The following is a 14,833-nucleotide window of genomic DNA, read 5'->3' as shown; positions in this document are numbered from 1 at the left end:
TTCCAAGTTGGAGCTATTAGCAGTTGCAAACTCCCACCCGGACCTTTCTTGCCACATTAAACCTATAATCAAAACTGCATTTATCTAAGTAACAGGCAAAAGTGCAATTAACTATGTAACAGGGTCGATGTCATGCAAAGCGCTCAACTTCTGCCAAGCGAGATCGCGCTGCGAAAAAATATAAAAAGTAGTCCACAAACTGGATGGAAAACAGCGAGCCTTACATGTTTTCAGTACTTGGTCGCTGCGCTCGATGAGGGCTAACCACCGGAAAAGTCATGACGTATGCATGCCTTCCACTAATGAAAGCAAGCAGATTTTGAAAGGCAAGCCCACGAACCAATGAAAGACACTGACGTGACATGGGCGGGGCTCGACCCTAAAAATGGTGTTCCATGTGGGTTGGGGCATTGGGCCTCCGGCAGTGAGCGCATGTCCGACTTTCCAGGGGGATCCTGTGCAGGTGCAATTAAGAGCAGCAGGCTCCGGGCGGTGGGCTTGGTGAGCAGAAGAGAGCTGAAACTGCAGCTTTTCCTGCCTACGGTCATACCACCCTGAATGCGCCCGATCTCAGAAACTAAGCAGGGTCGGGCCTGGTTAGTACTTGGATGGGAGGCTGCTTGGGAATATCAGGTGCTGTAGGCATTTTGCCTCTCGCAGACACTAGGTGCTACACGTCTTAGCTCAATTACACAGCTTCCTCGCTAATTTCATTTTCCACTTTTTATATCCTGCGCTCTTTTTTTCCTGTCTTAAAAAAAGAAATAAAAAACAACAGCAATAACACTAAAATACACACTTTTCAAAGGAAAATTTACAATTATTCTGGACTTTACACTCCGCCCAAGCTGAAGAAAACATTTGCTCCACGACGGGCAAAGGGATCCCTAGCTAAGGCTTTGCTTTCTTGCAGTAAGCATATGCGTGAGGTCTTAAGATCAGATCTCACTTCTTGTGATGTCATTTCCTGTCAGGTCATGGGTTGCGATGCCACTACCTGTGATTCTAAGTGCGATTTCACATGCCGTGGTGTCATGTGCGTGATGTCACTTGCATAGTGTCTAACTTGGTCAGTCCCCCCACTTATTTTCTTTAAGACTTGTGCCATGAATAAGCCTTAGCCCCCAAGAAATAGTGCTTGAGCCCACTATCGGCAACCAAATGGAAAAAATCAGCACAGCGTGTCGGAAATGTGATAAAAGGACGATGATGTATTCGGTGTGGAAGAATGAAATGAGTTGCAGACACTAGTGTAACAGAGTCCAAAAGTAGAGCATTTCAGAAACAGGGAATTGTAGGAGAGCGCCGGAGGAAACCCCATCATGGCGCTCTCCGAACGCCTCGCCAGATCGGCAACCCCGTCGTCATGGAGACGCATCGGGAAGGAGGCGGAAGTCGGCCCCGGAGTTCCGGGTTGCCGAGAGTGAAGAAGGGCACGGCGGAACAAGATCGCTCTGCTCTTCCGGACGCGAAACGGACCCCGAGAGAGAGACGGCGGAAAAGAGTGAGACGAGGAGAAACGGAGAGCCAGACGCCCCGAGAGAAGAGACGGAGAGAAGCGCCAACCCGGAATACTCGAGAGGAGAGACGAAGGAAGGGACGGAAGAACCACCCCGAGAGGAGACGGAGGACGCGACAGCCTGCCACGGCCCAGGAGGGTCGTGGCTGGACAAGGTACGTGCCTTAGTAAAGGGCCACAGCAGAACCCAGGGAAGGGGAAGGGTAGGACGAGAGGGGAGGACTGAGAGGGGGAGGAAAGGGGAGGAAGGGAGACAGGGTGACTACCTCTAAGGGGAGAGCGCCTGAAGCGGGGCAAGTTCCCTGGGCACCTTAACAACCCCGCATGCTGCCTGACACTGGGAAAAGAAACCATTTCACCTCCCCACTAAAAAGGTTAGAGTAACCCTTCCGTCACTATTCCACCCCCCTTTTTTCCCTTAGTTCACCTCCTCTCCCCTACCCCCACACAGAACCAAAACCGTGCTTACCCTCCACACTTACCGGCTGCCACCCTGTTTTTTGTTCTTCCGAGGAAACCTGCCACCAAGATACCAGAACACGCCACAGGGAAGGAAAAGGAAGGGAAAAGAATAAGCAACCCACCTGAGACGGATAGAGACCCGAGAGGGAGAAAAGGAAAGGAAAACAGAACTCAGAAACACCGGTTACTCACAGACTGTTCTAGAGTTATTCTCCCCCTTATCTACCGCCAAGAACAATAAAAAGCACGTAAACCCCTATAAAGGGTAGTTAACCTCAGTCTTTGTGTCCTCTATCACCCCTACACCACATCCATCTCCTACAGGAATAAAAAGAGGAAAGGTGCGTACAATTTGAGTTGTTGTAAAAGCATTCCAAAGCATTTTCGGGCATTTCATGGCACTGTAACAGGTGTCATTAACTCAACGATCCATTTATCAACCACAGAAAGAATGGGTGAGCAGAGCGTGTGCAGAATCAAACCTGTTCAACATAGTCAAACATCCCAGCTGAGAGCACATTACTCACTTTTGCATCCTAAGCATTAAACTACAGACCTCTGTCTCTTTCAGTTTCACTGGTATTGTAAGAAGGGGGATTATTTTGCATGTTGTTTGAGAAAGGATTCCATGATGAAAGATCTGATTTTTCCAACAACTCCTAAATATTTTCTCTGGGACCCTGGTTTGACAAAAGTAAAGAAAACACTGGCCACCCTCTGCCTGTAAGGCATGGCGAATATGTTGCAGATGGCACTTACAGAGTGATATAGCCTCTCCATTTAGTGAAAAAAGTGCAAGAAGAGGTAATTCATTGGCTTGCCTTCCCGTTTATTTCTGGATTTGTTAAGGTAGTGTAGAAGAGATATTTCTCCTGGCCAGAGTGAATGGAGGTGTCGCCACTCAGTGGGATAACGAAGAGAGAACTCCTGCAGAGCAGCAACTAATCATCCTTGGCAGGGGAGAATGAACGCTGCAGGTCAGAAGCAGCGTCTCCCCTGGTGACTCCTCCTTATCATGCCCTAAGGAGGTGTCTAAGGAGGCGCAGCACATACTGTGTCAGGTCAGGGCTGTCCATTGTAATTGAGTGTGTGAGAGGGTCCGTCTAATAGTCGTGCTAGGTTGGGGAGGGGCTGCTGCAGCATGTGAAGATGAGAGGATCAAACGTAACCCAGAGCATTTTAAATAGAGGAGTTAACGAGCATTTTCAATGCAACGGGTCACGCATTTGCTTGAATTAGAGCTATTACCATTGTAAACTCCTAACTGGACTTTTCTTGCCACACAAATGAAAAGAAAAAAAACGCAGCGCGATCGCGCTGGGGTTTACATAGCGCGATCGCGCTGCATTTTTTTTCATTTGTGTGGTAAGAAAAGTCCTGTTTGGAGTCTACAAAGCTGGTGGTAGGGTGGGGGTGTCATGGCAAAGGGAGAATAATTGAACTGGAAGATGCGCTGTGCACAAAGGGTGAAGCCGATGGGCGCCGAATTAGCAGAAACAATAAAAAAATGACAAGCATTTGGAATGCAATGCTCTCGTGTTTGCTGGAGTTAGAGCTCCTAGCGTTGTAAATTACTGAGTGGATTTTTCTTGCCACACAGACTGAAAATAAAGAGAGCGAGGGCAAGCTGGTCCTGGAAAAGCCCCCCTCTGCTGTTGGTTTATGTTTACAGAGGGAGCTGGTGGGGAGGAGGGACTGAACAAGCACCCACACTGTTGAGGTGAAACAGGCAAATGCCCCAAAAAAGTCCCTTGCAGAAGAGATAAACAGGACATAGCGCTATTACACAGTACTTTGTGCTGCTCCCAAAGTGAAAAAAGGCAGGACAAAGAGGCAGAACTGACCACTAGCAAGCAAGGATTTTTGAAGGACACTGCAACTAACAAATCAAAACTCTGGAACTCACGCTATTGTATACTTACTTTAGTATACAGCAGGCCGAACGCTAACGCTCAACCTAAATATAGGCTAAGACAGTCATGTCCCTCTCAGGTAGTAACTCAGCTCTGACTTCTCTTACAGTCAAAGATGTTCAGAAATAGTCTGGTCACGTGACAGGAATATTTGTGTATATTGAAGATGCCATGAAATGCTGCTATGAAACAGATCAATGTTGTGATGCAGAGAGCAGATATGTCCAAGTCTGTGAAGCATAAATAGATATTGCACCAGCCACAAATTCTCAGTGCTTCACAAGTCATAAATAGGAATGAGAAAATATTAACTCCTGAGTTGGAATGCTATACTGCATCATGTATACATAGTGCATCATAAACATGCATTCCTCTTCATAACACCATCACACAACTAATGCAATGCCAATTATAATAAACTTATAACAATCATTCATGTAGCCCACATTAAACATGCCGTGTCTCCTCTTGGTAAATTTTATTAAGATGAAGGGCCATTGAAATTATGCAGTTCTGTGACTTTTGCGTATTCTACAGAGAGGCATTTTTTAGTTGCTAACTGTTGTGGTCATGAATTAAACTGGTACTAACAAGGAGAAATCTTTGCTCAGACAGTATTAATGTGTGGTAAGTGACACATGCCTGTTCCACATCCTGTGATTCTGAGCAAATCACTTAGGGGGTCATTACAACCCTGGCGGAAAACGGAGAAAAGGCGGTAAGACCGCCAACAGGCTAGCGGTCTTACTTTGTGGAATTATGACCATGGCGGTTACCGCCATGGTCATCCGCCGGTTCTCCGTTATGCCCGCCAGGGCGGAGACGACCGCTGGGCTGGAGACCCGGGTCTCCAGCCTGGCGGCCGTCACTAGTCCGCCGGCGGTATTCGGACCCGGCTTACCGCCGTGGATTTCCAGCGGTTTGAACCGCCATGAAATCCATGGCAGTAAGCACTATCAGTGCCAGGGAATTCCTTCCCTGGCACTGATAGGGGCCTTAACCCCCACACCCCACCCCCACCTGACTCCCTCGCCTACACCCCCCTGCTACCCCCCGAAGGTGGCAGGGCCCCCCTCCCCACCCGACCCCCAAAATCACATCACCCATACCCACACGACACGCACGCAGGCACCACCTACACACATACACGCACACACGCCGACATACATGCCTACATCCACACACACAGTCAGACACGCACACCCACATTCAAACATACACGCACACATCCATAGAGACATACCCACAGACATACATGCACTCATTCCCATACACACAACACCCCCGCAAGCATACACGCACTCACACACCCCCTCTACATACATACACGCACACCCCCATGCACCCACACAACACCCCCCCAACCCCCTCCCATCACGGACGATCGACTTACCTGGTCCGACGATCCTCTGGGAGGGGACAGGAGCCATGGGGGCAGCTCCGCCGACACCACACCGCCAACAGAACACCGCCACAGCGAATCACAGGACGTGATTCGCTGGGCGGTGTTCAGTTGGCGTGGCGGTGGAGGTGGAGCAACCTCCACTTCCCCGCCTCCCGCCAGTATGGCTGTTGGCGGCTGCCAACGGTCATATTAGGCCGAGCAGCAAACCGCCAACAGTGGCGGTCTTCCACACGGCGGTCCCTCGACGGTCTTTCAAAAAGACCGCTGAGGTCAAAATGACCCCCTTAATATTCCCTTGCTACCAAAAATGAATGTGTTCTTGTATAACATAAACGGTGAACAATGTAAAGCGCTGTAATACCTTTATATCAAGTTTGCACTAACTGAACTCTATTTGAAAGGCCAAATTTACATCCAAAGGCTAGATGTGTTTTGCTATTAAGCTTGGGTCTGGAGTCACGATTCCTTTTCCACCATGTTGGAGACAATTCCTTTCACCATCTCCTTGCCTAGAACTAAATTGTGTGCTTGGTTGGTGACCCTCCGGAGGCTATCAAGAGCACATGGTATCCCCTAGTGTTCAGTTCAACTCAAGTCAGTTGGCTAATGCACCCACTGCAGAGGTCTTAACAAAAACAAGAATGTCACAGATTGCAATCCTTATATAGCTGTTCACCTCTTCATCTCTGCAAGGTTGCTGCAAATTAATTATAGCCATTTTGCTAAGAATGACACCTGCGTTGCAGCACTATGAAATGGCCGAACCTCTATTACCAAGCACTATATATAAAAAAATTACTTATTCTAAGACTTCCCCAACACACATCAGTCGACGAACACTAGCAGATGTGGCATAAGGACCAGAGCTCCTAACTTTGGAGCTGGAAAACATAGTTAGAATCTTGGCGCCAGCTCAACATCCTGTGATTCTGGGCAAATCACCTAATCTTCCCTTGCCATCAAAAATGAATGTGTCCTTTTGTAATGTAACTGGTGCTTATGTAAAGCACTGTAATATCTTTGTTTCAAGTTTGCACTATATAACACTGCAAAAAAATAAAAATACCTTTGTGTTGAATTCGTGCTACATAAAACTGCAAAAAATGAAAAAGACCCAGCAGACATTGCAAAGAAACAGAAAGAGGCCCAAAAACAAGGAAGAAACAACATACCGCCATGAGCACGAAGTGGCAAGGCAAAAGAAAAACATTGTGCGCCACACTATGGGACATGGCCAATCGTGCAATCATCCATGTAAGAGGATCAGTCTCCAAGGCCGTAACAAAACAGCCTCAAGGTGGGGCAAACGTAAAGCACTTACCAATGACATCAAGGGATTTTAGAAAGGCCAGCCCAGGAATGAATTAAAGTGATGGGCGTGAGATGGACATGGTTAAAGCGCACAGAATAGATTACAACATGTCGAGAAGAGCAGCACTTGCACACAGCTATACATCACCTAAAACAGAGGTGATAGACCTGACATCCTTGGTGTAGTCTCCCCTGTTCTTTTTGTCTCTGCTTCCTATGTTTTGACTGTGTGCTGGATCCTGTTTTTGTTACTCTGGGCACTTTACCACTGCCGTCCAGTGCTAAAGTGCAAGTGTTCCCTGTGTAAATTGCAAGTGTAATTGGCTTTTCCATGATTGGCATATTTGATTTACTAGTACATCCCTATTAAAGTGCACTAGAGGTGCCCAAGGTCAAATCAAATGCTACTAGTGGGGCTGCAGGACTGATTGTGCCACCCACATGTGTAGCCCTGTAAACATGTCTCAGATCTGCCACTGCAGTGACTGGGTGTGCAGTCTTGCACTGACAATTCGACCTGGCAAGTGTGCGCACTTGCCAGGCCGAAACCTTCCCTTTATATACATGTAAGGCACCCTTTTCTTTGGTTAAGGAGAGTCTACTTCAATTCCTCTTTGTGTGTTTGCAGCGTCGTTGTAGCACTGACCAAGTGCATTTCCTTTGCTCAAGCTCTCAAAGCTACATTTTTATCTTTTTTTTGAAGTATTTCCTAATAGTTCATGTATTATCAGGCTGTCTCACTCATGTGCTCTTCTACCCCTCCACCATCTGTGTTTCTCTCTCTAACCTATGTGCTTTTCTCCGCCCCATTTTATTGTTTGTCCTCACCTGCCTCAATGTTATTGCTCGCCCACTCCCGTCCTTTTTGTTATTGCTTGCACCCTACCACCCTATGCGTTGGTCCTTCCCCCTCCCTCCCTCCTTTCGTGTTGCGCCCGCCCTCACCTACCATACTAAAAAAATCACTATGAAACATCAAGGGCTGGCCTTGTCATAACACTTTTTAAAACTTTAACGAATCCATCCCTCCCGTTGTTGTTGCTTTCCCCTGCTACCCACCCTAACCCATCATAACAAAAAAGTGCTCTGATGCAGACACGGCTGGCCATGTCAGATTTAATCTCATACTCTCCCTTCCCCCGAGATGCCTTTCACAGCGTCCCCCCATGGGAAATAACTTCATGAAATGGACTGGAATTAGAACACAGTGCGCGCCTCAGCTTAGCCTTACATTTTTGTCAGTTACTGTCTGAGTAGGCTTGTGGAGATTTACTTTGTATTGAAGTATTTCACAATGGCACCTGTTCTGTCTTTCTTTTTCATTGTCCCTTAGCCCAAATGCATCAACACGAAAGCTTTAAAAAGAGTAAACTGAGTGACTTTTGTTAACAGACACTTTAGCTTTATTATTCGAACAAAAGGATTCCTACAAGCGAAATGAAGCCCATTAGTGCATCGAGTCCTGTCAGCACCGCAGTCTGCAAACAACATTAGAGGTTGCATTTTCTCTTTTGAAAATGTGCAGTAGCTGCTTTGTAGTTGTGCAATACGTGTCAGGAGGATGTGTCACTAGAAAGATATATGCCAGTGTCCTGTTATTGCCCGTACCAAAGGGAAATTGAGGAATCTTTTTAACTCCTTCGCTGCCAGGCCTTTTCCCCCTCAGGTGCCAGGCATTTTTTAGGAAATTTGGTGCAGTTCGCGCTTAGGCCCTCATAACGTTTTGTCCACATGAGCTACCCATGCCAAATTTGCCTCCTTTTTTACCAACATCCTAGGGATTTTAGAGGTACCCAGAGTTTGTGGGTTCCCCTGGAGGAAACAAGAAATTAGCCAAAATACAGATACAATTTAATTTTGTTCAAAAAATGGGAAAAAAGGGCTGCAGAAGAAAGCTTGTGTTTTTTCCCCTGAAGATGGCATCAACAAACAGTTTGTGGTGCTAAAATCGCCGTCTTCCCAGCTCCCAGGAACAGGCAGACTTGAATCAGAAAACCAGATTTTTCAACACAAATTCGGCATTTTACTGGGACATACCCCATTTTTACTTTTTTGTGCTATCAGCCTCCTCTCGGTTAGTGACAGAAATGGGTGTGAAACCAATGCTGGATTCCAGACAGCTAAAGATTTCGGAAAAGTAAACAAAACTCTGGATTCAGTAAGGGGTCATTTGTGTAGATCCTACAAGGTTTTCCTACACAAAATAACAGCTGAAATAAAGAAAATATTGAAATTGAGGTACAAAAACATCCATTTCTCTCCATGTTTTACTCTGTAACTTTTTCCTGCGATGTAAGAGTCTCAAAAGCAATATGCCGGTACATCTGCTGGACTCTTCTGGTTGTGACGATGTATAGGGCTTGTAGGTTCATCAAGAACCCTAGGTACCCAGAGCCAATAAATGAGCTGCACTTTGCAATGGGTTTTAATTGTATACTGGGTTTACAGCAATTTATTTGGTAAAATATAAAGGGCCAGATGTAGTAAAGGATTTTGCATTTTCGAATCTGTAAAATCCACCGTTTTCGAATGCAAAATTTCCTTTCACAATGTATGAAAGCATTCCCAGTGCAAATTTAAGGAATCCAAAAATAGCGATTCCTTAAAATTGCGAGTAGATAATGCGATTCGCACATACCTAATCGCAATTCATTGTCTCAAGCAGTCACAAAATGGGTTTTTGCATGTGCAATTTACCACGAATTGAAATCAGGTGGTAAACAGGTGCAACCTATATAAAGAGGCCCAGAATGCATCAGCCCTATTCCACAATGGCTGCACTTTACATCATGGCGCGGAGGATGAGGATCCTGGCAGGTTTGAGGAGAGGGAGGAGGAGACTGGAGCGCATTTTTAGAGGTCGCATTACCCAATTTGAACAGACAGAGGAGGATATTTTTGAGAAGTACAGGTTAAGCTCAGCCATAATACTTGACTTTTGTAGCTGATTTACAACCCCTACTGCAGCGAAACACACACAGAACCAATGCCATACCTACTCATGTGCAGTTATTATGCTCCCTGCACCTCTTAGCCTCAGGAAGCTATCAAGGGGTCATAGCAGCAGCTGGAGATGTCACCCAAAATGCCCTTTCACGCTTCTTTAATGTATTCCTAAATGCCATGCTAACCAAAATCCATCTGCACATAAATTTCCCCAACACTCCCCAGGATTTGCAGAAAACAAAATTTGATTTCAACCAGGAAGCCCAATTTCCACATGTCAATGGCTGCATTGATGGGACACATGTAGCTATCTGTCCATCATCTGCCACAAAGTATGTTTATCGGAACAGAAAGAGTACACATCCCATGAACATACAAGTCACCCCCTGTCCAAGCAAGGATCCTCACTCTACTTAGGGTAAAGGAGAATCACCCTCAATTGACTTCCGTTCACCCACTTGGTAGCTTGGCACAAGCAGGCAGGCTTAACTTCTGAAGCAAGGTGTAAAGTATTTGTACCAACACACACAGTAACTCAGTGAAAACACTACAAAATTACACAACAAAGGTTTAGAAAAATAGGTAATATTTATCTTAACAAAACAAGACTAAAACGACAAAAATCCACCATACACAAGTCAAGCTATGAATTAAAAAGCAAGAAAGAGTCTTAAATCCTTGAGAAAACAGTAAAAACACTGTTAGTGTTGAAAAGTACCTGGGTTACCACAGCACGGGCGAGCATGCGTCAGAAAATGCCAGCGATGCATCGATTTCTCACTCACAAGCGAGACCATGCGTCATTCTTCCTCTGGTTGTGTCGGCGTGCGTCATTTTTCCTCTCCGCAGGAGAGTGATGTGTTGATCCGGACAGGCACTAATCAGGTCTGGGCAGGCTTTGCATCATTTTACTGCGCCTAGCAATGTTTGCATTGAAAATCCTGCCGCACGGTATCAGCACAACTGTGCTATGTGGGTTTGGCAGTATTTCACTGTCAGGACACTTAAACCAAATTAGTATATGTCCTACCTTAAACATACACTGCACCCTCCCTATGGGGCTACCTAAGGCCTACCCTAGGGGTGTCGTACATGAAAGAAAAGGGAAGGTTTGGGCCTTGCAAGTGGGTACACTTGCCAAGTCAAAGTTGCAGTTTAAAACTGCACACACAAACACTGCAGTGGTAGGTCTGGGACATGATTACAGGGCTACTCATGTGGGTGGCACAACCAGTGCTGCAGGCCCACTCTTAGCATTTGATTTACAGGCTCTGGCACCTCTAGTGCACTGTACTAGGGACTTACCAGTAAATCAAATATGCCAATCATGGAAAGCCAATTACATACACATTTTATATAGGAGCACTTGCACTTTAGCACTCAATAGAGTAACAAAAACAGCAAAAACAGAGTCCAGCACAAATCAACAACCTGGGAAACAGAGGCAAAAAGTTATGGGAGATCACGCCAATGATTCCAAGTCTAACACATGTCCCCCCCAGCTGAAAGTGGGGAGAAACTACCCAACCTCATGGGAGTTTTCATCACTAAAGCGGAAGAATCTGGACAGACCATCAGCATTGGCATGTTCTGTGCCACGGTGGTGCTCCACCTTAAAGTCCATCCCCTGTAGGGAAATTGACCACCTCAACAATTTTGGATTCTCACCCCTCATCTGCATTAACCAGCTGAGGGGCCTATGGTCGGTCTGAACCCGGAAGTGAGTCCCAAACAAGTAGGGTCTTAGCTTCTTCAGCGCCCAGACCACAGCAAAAGCTTCACGCTCTATGGCACTCCACCTACGTTCCCTGGAAAGGAACCTCCTACTAATGAAGGCTACAGGTTGATCCAGGCCCTCTTCATTAAGCTGTGAGAGAACTGCTCCAATACTATGCTCAGAGGTGTCTGTCTGCACACCAAACTCCTTGGAATAGTCAGGTGCCTTCAGCACAGGTGCTGTGCACATGGCAGCTTTCAGGGTATCAAAAGCCATCTGGCAAGACTCAGTCCAGATCACCTTTCCGGGCTGCTTTTTGGAAGTCAACTCAGTCAAGAGAGCATCAATTGTGCCATACCCCTTGACAAACCTTCTATAGTATCCTGTGAGACCTAAAAAGGCTCTCACTTCAGTCTGGGTCTTGGGAGGCTCCCAAGCCAGAATGGTATCTTTGGCTGTAGGGTGCCACCTGTCCCAAGTACACCACAGAACCCTGCCCTATTTGGCACTTGCTTGCCTTAAAAGTGAGGCCTGCCTTTTGCAGGGCCTCCAACACTTTGCAGAGGTGTTGCAAATGTGCCTCCCAAGTGGAACTGAAGACAGCAGTGTCATCCAGGTAGGTGGCACTGAATTGAACCAGCACAGCCAACACCTGATTGAACAACCTCTGAAAGGTGGCAGGGGCATGTTTCATCCCAAATGGCATCACCTTAAACTGAAAGTGCCCATATGGAGTAGAAAATGCAGACCTCTCCTTGGCCCCCTCAGTCAAGGCAATCTGTCAATACCCAGGCGTTAAATCAAACGTGCTGAGGTGTTTGGCAGCTCCCAAACAATCTATGAGCTCATCAGCTCGGGGGATAGGTTGCGCGTCAGTTTTAGTGACTGCATTGAGACCCCGGTAGTCCACACAGAACCGGAGTTCTGGGGTGACACCAGGAGGAGCAGCTTTTGGGACCAAAACCACAGGGCTGGCCCAAGGACTGCTCGAATGCTCAATAACCCCTAGGATTAACATCTTGGATACCTCATCCTTGATGCTAGCTCGGACCTTGTCAGTGAGCCTGTAAACCTTTTGTTTAATGGGTGTACTGTCCCCAGTGTCCTCATCATGTGTGCACAAGTGTGTGACCCTGGGAATCAAGGAGAACAGTGAGGCGAACTGTCCCAGCACATGGCGACAGTCCCTCTATTGCTCTGCAGTCAGGGAGGGGGAGAGGTTCACTCCCTCCACAGACCCATCTTTCTCTCCTGCAGACAGGAGGTCAGGAAGAGGCTCACTCTCCTCCTCCACCCAGTCATCAGTCGCTAGGAGCAAGGACAATTTAGTCCGCTCAAAGTGTGGCTTGAGCTGGTTCATATGCAGGACCCTCAAAGGGTTCCTGGGAGTCTGCAAGTCCACCAGGTAGGTGACTTCACTCTTGCGCTCCACTACCTCAAATGGCCCAGTCCATTTATCCTGGAGCACCCTACGCTCTACTGGGGCCATCACCCATACCTTTTGACCAGGTTGAAACTTGACCAGAGTGGCATTCTGGTCATACCAGTGTTTCATATACTCCTGGCTTGCTTCTAGATTCTCCTGTGCGAGACTCCTGAAGCGGGCAATCTGGTTTCTCAGAGCCAGCATGTAATTGAATACATCCTGGGGGGGGGTTACTAGGAGCTTTTTCCAAATCCTCTTTTACCAGACTTAAAGATCCCCTCACAGGAGGTCCATAGAACAGCTCAAAAGGACTAAAGCCAAATCCCTTTTGAGACACCTCCCTGTAAGCGAACACAAGGCATGGCAAGAGGACGTCCCACTTCCACCTCTAGGGCTCTGACAGGCCCATTATCATGCCCTTCAAGGTGCGGTTGAATCTCTCAACCAGACCATTGCTTTAGGGGTGGTAAGGTATGGTGAACTTGTAGGTTACCCCACACACCTTCCACAGAGACTTCATATACGTTGATATGAAGTTGGTACCCCTATCGGACACCAATTCCTTGAGGATCCCCATGCGAGTACAAATTACCATCAAGGCACGGCCCACCACAGGGGCAGTGATTGATCTTTAAAGAGTGGCTTCTGGGTACTGGGTGGCATGGTCCACCAAGACCAGGATAATCCTGTTGCCCATGGCTGTCTTGGCATCCAAAAGCCCCACAATCCCAATACCAACCCTTTCAAAGGGGGTACTAAAAAGAGGAAAAGGTTGGATGGGAGATTTACATTTCCCCCCACTCTTGCCACTTGCCTGAGAAGTTGGGCAAGACCTACAATAACCATCAGAGTGCTTGCGTATTTGGCGCCAATAGAAGTGGGTGACAAGCCACTCACAGGTCTTGTCCTGCCCCAAATGACCAGCTAAAGGCACGTCATGAGCCAGACCCAGTAGGTATGCTCTGAAGCACTGGGGTACCACCAGCACACGGGCTGAGCCAGGCTCAGGAACCTTAGGCTCACTATATAGGAGGCCATCCTCCCAGTAAATCAAATGTGATCCAGGCTCCTTGCCAGATGCCTGGTCTGCAGCCAGCTGCCGCAAACCCTTCAGAGTAGAGCATGACTTCTGTGCCTCACAGAATGCTTCTCTGGTGGGTCCCCCTTCCTGCTGCCACTTTGACAACTCAGGGACCTCACCCAGTTGATCCACATGTTCGCCTGTAGGCTCCAGGGCCTCCCCCTCAGGTTGAGCCTCCTCCTGGACCGTGGGAACTTCTGGGGCTGGTTTCCCGCACTCCTTGCCCTTCCCTCCTTCTGGCAGACACCTGGGCCACTCTTTCAGGCTCCAGGGTCTCCTGATCACCCTGATGGGCTACCATAGACCTGGTGGATACGCATACCCACCCAGGCAGACCCAAAATCTCCAAGTGTGACCAGTGTTCTACCTCCTTCCAAGGGGAATCCTCCAGGTCATTGCCAAGCAAACAATCTACAGGCATGGTTGGATTCACGGCTACCTTCAAGGAACCTAAGACCCTTCCCCCCATTCAAAAGAAACCTGCACCACTCTGCACAGGCGCTCTGAGTTGTCTACTGAAACTACTTGGTGAAGTACCCAGGGATTTATCTGCTCTTGAGACACTAGGTGACTCCTCACTGTAGTCACACTGACTCCTGTGTCTCTCAGAGCCTCCACCCTCTGTCCATTGATGGTCACCCACTGCCTATACTTCTTAGTGGTTTCAGGCACTAGGGTTCTCTGGACCATCTCACTGTCCCCTAGTGAGACAAGGGTCGTCTCAGCTGGCTCCCACCCACCTGGAGCCAACTCCTCCCCAAGCGCTACACTAGCCAAACCCTGGGACTGCGCACCAGTGAGTGGCGGTGTACTCTTGGGGCATTTGAGGTGCCCAGGGCCTGTAGATAAAATGCTACTAGTGGGCCTTCAGCACTGGTTGTGCCACCCACATTAGTAGCCCTGTAATCATTTCTCAGACCTGCCACTGCAGTGTCTGCAGTTTTAAGCTGCCAATTTGACTTGGCAAGTGTACCCACTTGCCAGGCCTAAATCTTCCCCTTTCTTACATGTAAGACACCCTAAGGTAGGCCCTAGGTAGCCCTATGGGCAGGG

The 14,833-nt window shown here is 47.6% G+C and overlaps 1 pseudogene; it reads left to right on the top strand.

The window, feature by feature from the left end:
* The first annotated feature begins 536 nt into the window (after positions 1–536).
* LOC138262520 (5S ribosomal RNA) lies at positions 537–645 on the top strand (annotated as a pseudogene).
* Positions 646–14,833: the final 14,188 nt, after the last annotated feature.

This window comes from Pleurodeles waltl, chromosome 10 (assembly GCF_031143425.1).
Source record: "Pleurodeles waltl isolate 20211129_DDA chromosome 10, aPleWal1.hap1.20221129, whole genome shotgun sequence".
In the NCBI taxonomy this organism is placed as follows: Eukaryota; Metazoa; Chordata; class Amphibia; order Caudata; family Salamandridae; genus Pleurodeles; species Pleurodeles waltl.
This window is presented reverse-complemented; position numbering and strand designations above follow the sequence as displayed.